The sequence below is a fragment of the Geospiza fortis genome, unplaced genomic scaffold (genome assembly GCF_000277835.1).
Source record: "Geospiza fortis unplaced genomic scaffold, GeoFor_1.0 scaffold53, whole genome shotgun sequence".
In the NCBI taxonomy this organism is placed as follows: domain Eukaryota; kingdom Metazoa; phylum Chordata; class Aves; order Passeriformes; family Thraupidae; genus Geospiza; species Geospiza fortis.
In genome coordinates this window covers 10,482,771-10,497,576 of record NW_005054305.1, presented here as the reverse complement: position 1 = coordinate 10,497,576, position 14,806 = coordinate 10,482,771, and positions in this window count along the sequence as shown.

The following is a 14,806-nucleotide window of genomic DNA, read 5'->3' as shown; positions in this document are numbered from 1 at the left end:
TGCTGAACCTTGAGTTGTTTTGAGCAGCATACCTACCCGTGAGATTCCCTTCTTGCCTTGCAGTGACTGAATAGGGATTGAAGGAACAAAACCCCATAAGGAATGAAAGGAAAAATAATTCAGACAACAGTGGAATAAAGGAAAAAATCACATAAACAATAAGGTCTGAGTTTTAATAATTGCAGTCTGTGCTGCAGAGGGGCTTTACAAGCACTGCAGTACCGCTTTAGTTAAAAGTTATACAACAGAAAATAGGCTATAAATACTGACTAGTAAGGCTTATTTGTATATACTTGGAGTGTGAATAATTGCCTACTTAGTTTTATTGAAAAATAGGCAGATGTGGATGGATACTCTCACAAGTAAGGTTACAGGCCTGGTGTCCTTTTAGCTGATTTGGTTTACTGTGCATCAAGCAGAAGTATTCAAAGGGAATTTTAGCAGGGTTAGACTAAACTACTGATTGTCTGGTTGGCCTTTAGATACACTGAAGACATTAGATGTTTTGCCATTTGAGCAGCATAAGCAGGATATGCATTTTTAGGTTGTTTGGAAGTAGACCAACTGCTGTACTGACAGGTCTTCATCATTATCTCTGAACAAGACCCAAATCTCCTACTGGCCAATTTACTGTCCTGTTGTGTAATAGCAGAGCTCAGTCTGAACATCTATTATTAGGATGCTTTCACATGAAATTAATCTCTGCAAATGCAAGGTAGAGAAGTTAATCAGTGCTGTCAACACAACTGTGTGGCTCATCTGGTGTGGGGTTTGCTGTACAAGTATAGCATTATGTTGCTTCATCCTATTATTCTGTGGAGAAGATACAGCTATGATGACAGTGTGTTAGCTCTACAGTGCTTAATCCCTATTAAGCCCATCATGGACACTAGGATGCTTTTCTTGGTGTTATTTTGGCATCAAAAAATTGCCATACCAAAAGTAAACGTAGGAGTGTGCAGAATTGTAACACTGAAAATACGTGTTAAGTAAAATAATTCTCCAAAATGTGTCTGCTAAAACTTCAAGAGACAATCTGATGACGCTTTTCTGTTTTCTTCACTTTTTTTTGAGCTCAGGACTAGTCAAAAGAAATGATGGTCTCAAAATTATGAAGGTGAGCAGAGGGCTGGAGTATCTCTCGTATGAAGGCAGGCTGAGAGCGTTGGGGTTGTTCAGCCTGAGAAGAGAAGGCTCCAAAGGGGCATTGGAGCACCTTCCAGTACCTGAAGGGTGGTACAAGAAAGCTGAAGAGGGACTTTTGACAAGGCCAGGTAGTGATAGGACAAGGGGGGGATGGCTTTAAACCAAAGAGAGTAGGTTTAGATTAGATGTTAGGAAGAAATTCTTTACTGTGGGAGTGGTGAGGCACTGGAACAGGTTGCCCAGAAAAAATTGTGGAGGCCTCATCCCTGGAAATGTTCAAGGCCAGGCTGGATAGGGCTTTGAGCAACCTGGTCTAGTGGAAGGTATTCCTGCCCATGACAGGGGGTTTGGAACTGGATGATCTTTAAGGTGCTCTTCCAACCCAAACAGTTCTGGGATTCCCTGATACTTTTTTCATCATGGGTTATTTGCAGTATTTGCTTGTCTGCTTTTATTTTCCGTAATTTTGCATTGCACAGATGGTTGCAGATTTTCCACTTTGCAACCTTGAATTTTGTCACAGCATACATCACATACATACCATCTGTTGCTTCCTGAAACATTTAAAAATTGTTAGAATTATCTCTTTATGTCAGAAAATTGGTCAGAAAGATGTAACAAACTTTTGAACTGTGGGGAGCCTTTTCTTAAAACCTGAAGTGTTTACTAACATTTCTCGCTTTTGCCTGTGTGTGAAACATTGCAAGGTGAGATGCCATTTGGAATTAGGCTGCATGTATAAAGCAGACCCAATATTTTTTCCCCACCATGGAGCTGAGTCAGCTGTTGTAGAGCAGTTCCTATTCCACTGGGCCTTGTCCCTCTGTACCAGTTACAGTAACGAGTGAATGCAGCACAACTCATCAAATCACCTTTGGCTCTTGTTTTCCAGCAAAAACCATGCCATGCTCTGGAAACATGAGATGCCAAAGTTCTAACAAAACACGTATTATTCAGAGAAGATTTTGAAAGTTTAAAAAAATAGAAGTCAAGTAATTGAACCATTTTTACCTAATTCCTTTTAATGAGAAACACAATGTCCCAAACATCAGGGAGGGTAGGAATTTACAATTTTGTGTCATCTTTATACAGAATTTGTGGCAGATGAATTGGGATGCAGATGGGGCTAATCTTCATATATTCTGGATGGATTTGCTTTTCTGTTTCTTTCAGTAGTGTTTTCTTAGGTCTACCCTTTGCTCAGAGCAACTTTTTTTTCTTTCAGTTACTCCCGAAGTGGGAACAGAAATGGAGACCCCAAGGAACATTTGTTTGTTCTCTTTTACAGAATCACAGAATCAATTAGCTTGGAACAGACCTTTCAGATTGTCAAGTCCAACCTATGACCCAACACCACCGTGTCAAGCAGACCATGGCACTGAGTGCCACATGTCCAGTCTTTTCTTAAACACCTCCAGGGACGTTGACTCCACCACCTCCCTGGGCAGCCCATTCCAATGCCCAAACATAATTTCTGTGAAGAAATTCTCTCTAATGTACAACTTAAACCTCCCTGATCTATTTGAAATCTACCAAAGGTACCTAGAAACATTCCTGAGCTCTTCTGTAATGATGTTGTCAGCTCTCCAGACAGTTTTTTAATGATCAGATTTCTCCCTATTGTCTGAAAAACACTTTCCTGACAGATCCACCAAAACCTTTAAAGCATCCTCTCCATTTAGAAATGAATTAATTTTATTTTGCTCATTATGCAGTGGATTAATTTTAACTAGTGGGCATAAAATTTGCAGATTTGCTTGGTTAATGTTTTTTACCATAAATTTCCACTTTCCAGACAGAAATTTTGGTATTTGATCAGGCTTTGTGAGAACAAGCTTGAGGGAAAAGGCTGACTGCAACTTGGCTCAGTCTCTGAAGGGATTAATGAAAATATAAACCAAGTCTCACAGCTGAAGCAAGCACACACATACCCAAACTGCTTTTGGAATCCTGATTCTGGGCAATCCTGAGTCACACTTATGAAAATAAAACTTTCTGACTTCTTTTTCTCCTTGCAAAAGCTACACCAACACAGAAGCATAGCAGCTTTGATCGCATTTCCAGGACCAAGGTTGCCATCTGAGTTGAGCAGTGGTGGGGGCACTTGCCCTGGAGGACCAAGCTCGGGAGAAGACCTCAGGAGCCCTCAGGGTCTGTTTGGAGCAAAGTGTGTCTCAAGTAGTATGTAGAGGAAGATGTCTAATAGTCAGTCAGTGCTATATTACACTATTATCAGGTATTGCCACCTCCAGGTTTGTAGTTTCCTCTCAAAAGCAAGCTGGTACTCATGCTTGCTACCCATTTCCTCTCTCTGCCACTTGTCTTTGCCAAAATCTTTCATACAGCCATCTCCTGTGATGATACCCAGGGTCTTCAGGACAAGGCTTAAATCCCACTAAAGCTTTGCCTTCAGAGCGGAGTGAAGCAAGCTCAAGCACCTGTGGCTCCCTGGGCCTGCAGCAGTGTGCAGTGTGGTGCTGTGCTGGGCTGCCTTTGCAGAGCAGCCAGAGGAAGAGGCAGCAGCCTGGCTGACCCAGTCACCCTGTTTCCAGTGCCTCACGTGCCCTGGAACATCTTGTTCAGCTCAGGTGTGGCCAGGCAGACGCAGGAAGTTACAGCTGAGGAGCTAATGTCATTAAGTTCAGATCTTTGTGCACATCCCACCACATCCTTAGGATCCTCATACAGAGCAAACTATGATAAGGGAAGGCTGCTTTTCTAACAAGAGAGGAAGCTTTGTATAAAGAATTTCTGGTATTTTTCTGTCATCTTACAGTATGCACAAGTACCATTTCTAGGAGGCAATAAGCTTTCTGCATAGCAGCTGTAATAAATGAAGCAATAGACACACTGTGTGATTTATTCCACCCTTCTGGTGCAGCAAAGGGTCTGAATTTGTGCTGAAACCACTTTTAAATTGCTTTGGTTACTCTGTGCCCAGTGTTTCATTTGCAAAGCTCTCCTTTAGAGCCAGTGGATGTACAGTTTGACAAGCACTTACATTTGGAGGATGGCTTTGTTGCTGTCTGCAGCAAGTTGAGTCAGAAGAGCCTGGCATGTGGGCAGCTAAACACCCACCAGGGCCCAAGAACACACTTCAAGAAAGAAAGAGAGTAGAGAGCTGACCTAAAAAGGCAGCCGGAAGATCTCAGCTGTTGGAATGCATCAATGCATCTTTAGTTTCTTAACTCATAATATCTTACATTAATGGACCAGATACTGTCTGGCTTTACACAGCAGCATAGGTCAGTGTACAGGTGTGTTTTTGTGATGGCCTGTTTCTTTGGTATAAACATGAGCCTGGAACCTACTTCAGCTGCTGATGCAAGTCAAATAGCAGACCATTATTATTCAGTCCATCTGGGCTTTGCAAATGTCAAGATGATATCAGTCATGCTTGCTTTGTCATTATTACACTTAATAATTTTTATTAGCTGGTGAACCAAGCAGTTTCTGTAGATGTGCTGATTTCTAACAGATTGCCCCTTCTAACCATGCAGCAGAAATAGATAGCAAGAAAATAATTATTTCTGTAGTCCAAGCTCCTAATTTTAATGCAGATCTCTGCAATTGTTGGAACTAGGTCTATAGAAAATTTTTATCAATTAATTTGCCTTTCTGCAGATCTGGGCCCCATTTCCAATATCTAAAGTAGGAGGCAGCACCTATGTTAACAGCATGCTCACATTGGAGCGAATAAAGCCAGAAACACTCAGGTTCCTGAATAATGTTTCCGCCTCAACAAATATTTTTTATATTATGTGTATCATAGTATTCCTGCACTCTAAAGAAAAAAACACAGAGGACTAACAGATTTCACAATGAGGAAACCTGATATTTTCAAATATAAAAGTGTAGTTCACCTGTAGAAAGGGGACATCCCAGAAAAGACTGAAATTTTCATACTGGGGCTTTTCTTCTGAAGCAGCTTGATTTCTTTGGCAGGCTGTCCTGTTTCACCAGTCCCTCCTCCTTTCCAGGCAGTGTGCCAGGCAAGAGACAGCAGCAGAGACAGGCAGTCAAAGGAAAACACGTGAGTCTGTAGTATCAGCTCTTTTGGGACAGAATGAGGGCCTGCTTCCATCAAATTTAATCAGATTTAATACTCAACCGCTGGGAGCAGCTACTGTTTTGCAACTGGAGAGAGGAAAAGATGTTTGGCTGAGTGCAGGCAGGATGTGTTGGAGAAGGTGGTGGTGATTCAGCCCAATATAAATGTGCCACTGCTGGGTGGGGCGAAGTCAATTTTAAGAGGTGCCGCCAGTGTTGGCAGCTGTATGAAGTAAATTAGTAAGTCAAATGAAGAAAACATCACTGGCTCCAGGTAATTCATATGCTCATGACCCAGATTTCCCTTCCTGGCATCCCATACTGCTCTGTGTGTGCTGGGTTTACCTTAAATTTTAGCAGAAAAGCAGAAGGTTTATTTCTCCCAAGAATCCATTTGTGTAACAGCAGTGCATCTGCAATGGAAATATTTGATCCTCTACAGGTTGCTGGGCTGTTTTTTTCCCCTCCTTCACTACCTAAATTTTTGTTTAGTGAGTAGTACTGCCCCATTGCAACCATCCTAGTATAAAATCACCAACTTTAGCTGCCGCTAGCACAGACATTACTTAGCAAGGCAGATTCTCTTAAGCTACAAAAGCTGTAAAAATGCAAGATGTATGAGAAATAGCTGAGGTCACTTGGTTTGTTCAGCCTAGAAAAGCAGAGACTGAGGGGAGACCTCATTGCAGTCTACAAATTCCGTAGGAGGGGAAGCAAAGGGTCAGGGATCAATCCCTTCTTTTTGGTGACCAGTGACAGGGAATGGTCTGAAGTTGTGTCATGGGAGGTTTAGGCTGGATATTAGGAAATAATAAGCTCTTCACCCAGAGGGTGCTTGGGCACTGGAACAGGCTGTCCAGGGAAGTGGCCACAGTACTGAGCCTGGCAGAGTTCAAGAAGAACTTAGACAGTGCTCTCAGGCACATGGTGTGACTCGTGGGGATGGTGCTGTGCAGGGCAGGGAGCTGGACTTGATGATCTTGTGGGTTCCTTCCAACTCAGGATATCTGTGATATCTCAACATGGCTTAGATAGTGCAGTTATTCCCCTTTGTAAAAGGAAAGGAATTTTTTTTATATGCCTAATTCCTTAAGATGTTTCTCCTGGCCAGCCTGAAAGCCTGCCCATCCCATGGAGTTAAGTCTGCTCAGTTCACACTTACAAATGCCGTAAGGCATATAATGGGAAACCCCAAACATTGCATCTCCTTTGCCCTGGCATCTGAGAGCAAGGGAAGTAAGGATCTTTGAACAGGGAAGCTTGCAGTGTGAAAAGGTTTGCTAACACTTTGGCCTCTGTTTTTTTGTTGTTTCCCCCAAGCACATTGGCGGTAGGTTAGTTTGCAGTTAGTGTTTCTGATGTCAGGAACGATAAGGGCACAGGGAATTTAAAAGCATTGCTGCCTTGGCACGAGTGGAAGGCCACATTGCTGAAGCAGAGATTATTCCTTTGAACACTCGCTGAGCACCTCTGAGCACTCACAGCAGCTGCTGCATCCGTGTTCTGACAGCTCTCAGGAAGAGCTCAGACTGGCGCTGTGCACCGTCCGAGCCAGCAGCAATGTGAGCTGGCACACAGGGAGCCAGTTGCTCTTGCAGCCTGATGTGGGCTGAAAAAGCCAGTATGAGAAAGTTCTCTTTGCAGCCTCTGCTTAAAAACCAGACATGTGGGATCTGGAAAGTGCCAGAACAAGGCCCTGCCATGTATAAAAGCTCAGCTCTGGCAAGGCAGCAGGACACAGTGCCCAGCTTTGTTACTCACCCTCCCTACCATGCCTGACCAGCTCTATGTCCTTGCTGGCTCTGCTTCCTCCTGCTGCACAGTTTGATCTGGGCACTCATGCCTTGACACTTTGTATATTTGTCCTAGGCAGTTAAAGATAAATAGCAGAGAGATCCTGAACCTAGAATCTTCTCTGCTTTCTTCCGCCAACCAGCTGCCTTCACAAGAGGCAGAGCATCTCCCTTGGGCCTGTCTTCCTGTCTGAATTCAAATGGCACTGCTTTAGTACTTCCTTTGAATCGAGGTAGTAGATAATGCAGAGCAAATGACTGCTTCTGATAACTCAGGTTTCAGAAAAATGTCAGATAAAGTCTTCAAGGCAAACTGTAATGAACACAAGGCTTTTATGTTCTTCCAAGATTTTTTGCTTTTCTTGAAGGCTGCCCTGTTTTTTCTGAGTCTTCCTTTAGGAAATATAAGAGCTATAATCTCAAAAGAGGTTGCACATGTGCACACAAGAAAAACTACTCCAAAGGATAAAAGTGCAACCAAAACTTCACTTCCTATTTTAATTCTGCTTCAGGCAGAAATAAAAAGAGAGTATATTATCTCTGTGCACAGTCAGAAGCATCCTGTAGCATAGGCTGCTGGTAAAAATGAATTATCTATGCAAGAAAAGTGAATTAAAGAAAAAGTTTTAGGAGATCTGTATTCAAAACAATGTTGAAAAAGTTAAATTTAAAATTGAGGTTTCTCCTGTCCTACTTGCATGCACTACCAGGGCAATGGCATACCTGGTTGGAAGCACAGTGCAGTGACTTCCAGTCACTGCTGAGGGAGGAGATGTGCCATGCTGGATCAGACCATTAGCCATGGCACCATCCAAACCATGCCCTGGTGAGGAGTGCTAAGTCCAGCTTGCCCTTGTGCAATTCCATAGGGCTGCATGGTAGGTGAGACAAATCCAGACAAAGCAGCAATGGTCCTGTGCTGAGCAGGAGGCACCAGAGCATTTAAAATGGGCAGGAGCCAGAGGTGACCTCCTGTAGGGGCTGGGAGCCAGGTGCAGGCAGGAGCAGAAATGATCCTTTCCATTCCCTCCTCCCCAGCTCACACTCTAAAGTCTCACCATCATGATGTGTCAGACATTCAACTGAGCACTGAGAACAAATACCAAGGACAGAATTCTTTGGATCCCTAAATCTCCAAGAACATTTCTCATTTAATTGCATATTTTCTGAAGATGTCAGATTCTAGACATCCATACAAGGAGATCAAAGACAGAAGTTAACCCTGAAATTCTTTCTGCAACAAAGCCTCACAGAGGTGCTCTACAGGCAAGGTAAAATAATTTTATGTGCTAGATATTACACCAATATAATGAAATCCTGTCCCATTAGGGTATTGAAGAAATTGCTGTCACTGAAATCTCATGTCTTATTAGCACAGAGTAACAGTTTGGGATCAGGTGATGGGACCAAATGTAAGAAATTGATAACTGCATAAATGGAATGAAGTTGGATAATTATAACTTTCAATATGACATGGGTCAGATATATAACCAAAAGCCCATTTAAAGGCTAAACTTGATTCATTATTAGTTATGAGTCACACATAGGAGTTGGTACTGCTTTAAAGAAAGATCTAACCATGAGGCATAATTATTCTTCATAGCCTGTAATGCCCTGCCTGCCATCAGCTGGGGCAGAGAGGGGAGAGCTGTAAGCCCTGTGTGAGCACCAGTGCTTCTCACAGGAGGCAAAGCAGCCCATTTCTACCTTTAAAGCATGTAATGGAACTGAAGCTTCAACCTCGTTTTTGCTTTACAAATTCAGCACACCCTGCACTGTGTAAGCTGCTCACAGGGGTAAGATAATTGGAGATGTCATTAAAGGAGGTCATTAAGACATGCTATGTGATTTATGCTAAAGCAGAGTTTAAGCACCTGGCGGTTACTTATGTTCTTGGGAAATAGGGAAAGCTCCGGGATATTATGGAACAGCTATGGAAAGCTAAAAAAGGGTCTCCTTATTTTGGGTTGGATTTTTCTAGATTTTAAAATCTAGAAAATTTTAAAATATGGGCACATATAAAAGTCACAGAAATTCCAAGTCAGCACAACAGATCCTGGGGTGAAAATGCAGGCAGAAGAGGGCACAGGGTACCTAACAGAACACTAACAGGCAGGGAAGATGAGAGATGGGTTAATTTTCCTGCTTTTTTCAGGACATTGTTAGAACATCAAACTGACAAAACGTCACAAAATGTTACCTGTAATGTAACCACAGAGCTCCTCACAAATGCTGCACCGACACAGTCAGCTGGAATCAAAGGCAGCACAGAGAGGTGACAGAACTTGAAATGTAGTCTCAAAAATAACAGATGGCAAGCAGAGCCCAAAGCAAAACAAATCCCCAAAGGAGAACACAAAAACAAATATCAGAGACAAATGGGCATTTAAAATAAATTAAGAAATGCATACAAAAGGAAAATGCCTTAAAGGGACAATCTTGGAAGAGTTACAAAATCATCAGACAAGAAAAAAAGATCAGTAGGGATAGATGTGAAGTAGAGTTGTGTAATGCTGCTCACTCAATCTGAAGGAGACTCCAGATGTTCCGTCTTACTTTGATTTAACTACAAGTTGTGAAATAGCTGGTTTTCAGAGGGTGGCTGAACTGAGGCTGGTCATGGTGCCTCTTGTCTCGTTACAAGAGTGAGAAACTGCACTTAGGGAAGAGAAACATTACATTCATTTCACTGCAGTGATGGATCCACTGGCCTGGAGGAAGAGTGCACAGAGCTAATGGAGGAATCAAGTAGGGTCAATGCTGGTGAAGATGTAGAGGAACTACCACCAGCAGCTAGAGCCCCACTAGTGATGGATGTTAAAATGAAGTTAGGTCCACATTGAAAGAATTGGTGGAGTTTAATGAATTGATGAAATTCTAAATTTAGACTGCTTACTGTCTTTACAGACACAGGAAATTTAAAATTAGTATAAGACTAACATGCTTAAAACTATGAAATGGTTTGGTGATGACCTGCAGGAGACCACAATATCTGTAATAAAACATGACCTCAGTTCCAATTATTTATAATAGTAGTGTACTTAAGCTTATCCTTCCATGTTTTGGGACATTATCAGTGATCTTGACTTCTATAAACTGGCCAAAGTAAGTCCTGGGAGCACATGTAGCAGTCACACAGCAGTGGGAAGCAGCACACGTACCTTGGGTGGGATGGTGGCAGCAAAGCTTGTGCTCACAGAGCTTGACAAGAATCTGATTTAAGATAAATGACCTGGTTGCTGAAAGATAGCAAGTGTGAACATCATATTTTTTGGTGTAGCTTCTTGTGGATGAGAAATCCTTCTGCCTTGGATGAAGCCCAGCACTGGAGAGCAGCCCCTGAAGCCCACAACATGCACAGCCTGCTATGCTAGGTGGCAGCAAAGGCAGGGAAAGCCGCCCTTCCCGTCGGCCTGGCTCTACATCCTCTGGAGCTTTTGTCAGCCAACTGATCTCTCTTGCCATTGGAACGGAGTGCACTGAGCACCTGGGAACAACGTTAATGTAAAATAGCTAAAAGATGCATTATTGTGTGGGAAACACACTGTAGAGCATAGGGAACTTGAGAGTTTGCCTGGGGGTAGGTTTCCAGCCCATCTTCACATCAGATCCACTGGAGGTTCTGTGCTTGACTGTGGGTCTGAAATACTCCCACAGCAAAAGTACTGTACATCGGTACTTGCTTTCCAGCTTTGTTTCTGAAATCACTGAACAAATGCTTCTTGTACCTGTGTAACATTCAGGAGGAAAATAAAAACCTTCTTATCTCTAATCTACCTTTCCAGTTTTCCCATTGCTATAGTAGGAAGACTCTGCTCCTTCCCATGCACACAGGTCTCTAGGTGCATTATTAGCACAGTATTAAGCTCAGCCTCTTAGTAGCTCCCAAACTAAGTAAAGGAAGAGGAAAACCCTGCTTGAATAATTTTGCCTAGACACCCAGGACTTTTACTACCAAATCCCTGTATTTTCTGAGATTTTCATTTTTTTCCCCCTGAAACTATAGACACGTCAATTCTTTTAAGGCAGAAGAGTCAAGAAGTTCTCTGAATAAGCACTTTTCAAGCCACTTGCAATTTTTTTCTCCCCTTCTGTTGTAAAGAATCTAATTAAACTGTCTACTACCTTTGTTCAGCCTAAAAAGAAGCTGCTCTGATTCTTTCATGTAGGTTTTCATTAGAAGTCCCCTGAAGAAAGCTTTTTCCCTAGAGGTAAATAATTTGCATAATTCATGGAAAATCAATCCCTTTTATCCCAAGCTAACTAGACCCCACTGTGGCAGCAGCCCACCCAGTTAATGTCTCCTGTGCAGCCTACATTTGGGGAAAGAAGTAGGAAATCATGATAGGAGAAAAAATTAAAGTATGTTTCTATTACTTACCTGCTGGTTTTGGAGCCTTTGGTGGAGATTCACAGGGTTACAGGGTCTGAGGACTTAGGACACAAGTGAAACAATCCCAATAGTGCTGCTGGGCTGCTTCTCCCTTCATCATGCTTTTCCAAGTTAAAATAAGAAACTGCTCCCTTCAAACCCTTAGCCACACATCAGAGAAACACATGAGAAATAAACCCTCTGGGAATCTATGGGTCACGTGTCATCCCTCCTGGCAAATTCACTTACCCAAGATATATACACATATATTCTTTTGTCTCTTTGAACTCATGACAGATATTTAATAGTTTTGTGGGTTGTTTTTCCCCTCATCTCCCTTTCTTGATCACCTGAGGAAGGCCAAGAAGCAGCATCTAAGAAGGAGTGGGACCGTGGCTCTGGGACAGAAAGGCTGAGGGATCTAGGAACTTGCCTTCCTTGCACAAAATTTGGCTGCTGCTTGAGGTGGCATTGCACACACAAGCATGGCAATGTATTCTAAAAGGAATCAAGGATATTGGAGATGCTGCCAAAGACAGCAACAATTTGTGTAATAGTTCAGTGATTTCAGCAGTTACCCAGGAGGCAGAGGTAGAACCATCTGCACCTTCCCTGGATGTTTTCCCAACTATTGGTGTCAAGAGAAGACTGGGTTGAGGCTCAGCTCTGCCTTCTCCACTACTTAATGAGCATCACTGAATGGTGATCCTTTCAGGGGTCTGAAGGGGGTGTGAAAACAACAAAGCACCTTCTTCTCTCTCCTGTGGCTGGGGCCTTTCTCAGGTGATGGAGGAATCCTATGTTTCTGCTGGCCTGTTCCCTGGGTGAGGGCAGCTGTTTTGGAGGTCTTCTTTCAAGGCAGCACAAAGAGCCCCATCCATGGTGGCAGGAGCACCCTCTTCTGCTGCTCTGGGTGAGATGCCTGCTGGGGTGTCCCATTCCTTCCTGCGTGTCCCTGCTGGGAGAACCACCTGTAAGGTTGTCCAAGCTCCAGGTAAATTCTTCTCCCAGTCCCAGGGGTAACCTGGGAGCCACTTGCATCACTCCCACATTCAGGGATGGGAACTCCTGTGGTAATACTGTCTAGATACATAAAATAATTACTGGTGGAGAGGATCTCTAGAGATCATCTGTTCCAAACCATTGTCCAAGCTGGACTTTTCTCTTTGCTAATAATTTCAGAAAGGTTAGCATCCTTTTTATGATCCACCAGGATAAAAAAAGTTTTAAAAAGGACTCAAGAGACAGGGTAAAATGACCACAGTGTACTTTATTTAATGATTTTGGTACCTTGTGTTGCAATAAAATAAAAAAAAATCTACAAAATCCAAATATATAAAATTTTCAAGTTTCCCTTTTGAGTTTTACAAGAAAAATCAAGTTGTAACCAAGGAAATTTGTTAGTATGAAGCACTACTTTCAACTTCATTTCATCACAAATTGCAACTTACTTAACAGACCAAAATAACTATGGTACTGCATTACATCAATTACTTCACACACTGTGTTCTTTACTATAGCACATGTAACCTCCACCACGGGAAGCAGCGGTCTCTAGCCAATAAAGACACTCTTCACAATCTGAACTCTAAAGGAATGTTTGTATACATGGATTCAGAATATATATATTTACAGGAAGATTTCTTTTTCTTTTTCTTTTGTTTTTTTAATAACTATTTCGATTCTTCATTTCAAATAAAATACCAAATACATTTTTACAATGTTTACAAGTCAAAGCACAAAGTTCTGCAATGATTATCATTCACCTGTAGTCACTGTGCTTGTACTGGGGCCGGGGGAAGGGGGTATCTACACTGTTCCATAAGCACAAATGTGATCTTCCATCACTTTATTTCTGCAGTGGTGACTGAGGAGTATAAGCACAGTAACAATTATTTTAGCACAATCAGTGTATAATGCAACAGTTTACAACAGACAACTGAGAAACTATTGGTCCACTCTGTTCAATTTGCTGTTTATCTGCCAACTGTTATGTTAGTCTTTGTCACATAAATTGTGTACAAGAGAAGGATTAAATAACACAACTTGAATAGGAAAGAGCTTACATTTTTAAGGCAAATTAATAAGCAGCTTATGGTGGTTTTTTGTTAAACTATACCCCAACACAACCTAAAAATAAAATGTATGTTCTGCAACTGTCAATAATTATGTCTTCTTAAACTGATCTCCTCTATAAATTGATCAACATGGCTTTGAACCTGGTTATTCAAAATTGAAATAATTCCTCCCCCCAAATCCCCAAATATAGAAAGTGCATGACTTCATATGCGCCAAAACAAAACAAAAGGCAGCTGAGGTAGTTAGATGTAAAATGTATTTATGAAAAATAACTGAAAAACTAAAACAAGGACATATACAGTAAAAGCCCACTCATTTGGAATTAATTTTATATCAGGCAACAACTTAAAGCAGAAAAATTTATGACTTCTGAAAAAAAAGTAGTAATAACATACGAATGAAAACAGAATATACTATTGGAATTTTAATTTCAAGTATTTGAGTGTATTTGCATGTGCATTTTTTACAGGCTTTGTATAGTATTAGGAAGTCATTTACTTTTTATCAGGCATCACATGAGATCTGGTTGACCTCTGGGAATGAAGCTCCTGGAAGGTAGAAATGTACTGTGGGTGCCTGAAGGTATGTCACCACGTGTGCCTGGAAGCACCACCATCTCACCTTGGGTGAACTTCTACACATCCATTCTCTGCTGAGCTCACCTGAGAGTGACAGGGCCAGGGATCTGCACCTGTGCCTCCTGGGGACTGATTGGATGGATGTCCTAGGAGCCTGCCTGGGATGTACCCACATGCCCGGATCCATGCAGGATGTGCCCGTGTGGGGGGATTCCGCACGTGACGTTCCTGCAGAGCTGGTGTGCACACACCTAACCCAGGCAGTGACCCCGTGCACCAAAGAGAGGATCAGCTTCCACTTTGGAGCACAGCCACAGCTCCTCATGGGCCCTCCTGCCTGTGCCCAGCACCATTGCATTTCAGCTTTCACAGGGACCTTTGCTCATCTGGAGAGGGGGACAGTGCTACCACTCTGGCAGACAGGACAGTCTCCAAGAAATTGTTTGCTTGAGTCCACTGAGGATGAATTGGGATTTTGGCTCACATCATGGCCCCAGGGCTCCACCAACAGCCCCTGGCACAGGGGCAGATCCAGCTTTCCCTTCCATTTCTGTCTAGAAAGACAAGCACGCAGATTTATTTAACGAAATGCCCAAATGGAGTGTGCAGGTGCATGGAAAGTCTTCAAGCTCTGGGAAGGAAATTCACAAAAAATTGTCTACTTGTAGGGGACAGACCAATTTGGAGATGTGCTCCTGTCTTCAGTAATAACAACTCAAAACCATCACTTTACTAAATGTGCAATGTGCTGGCTCTTCTGAGCCCTACTGTTAGATCCCTCTGCTGAT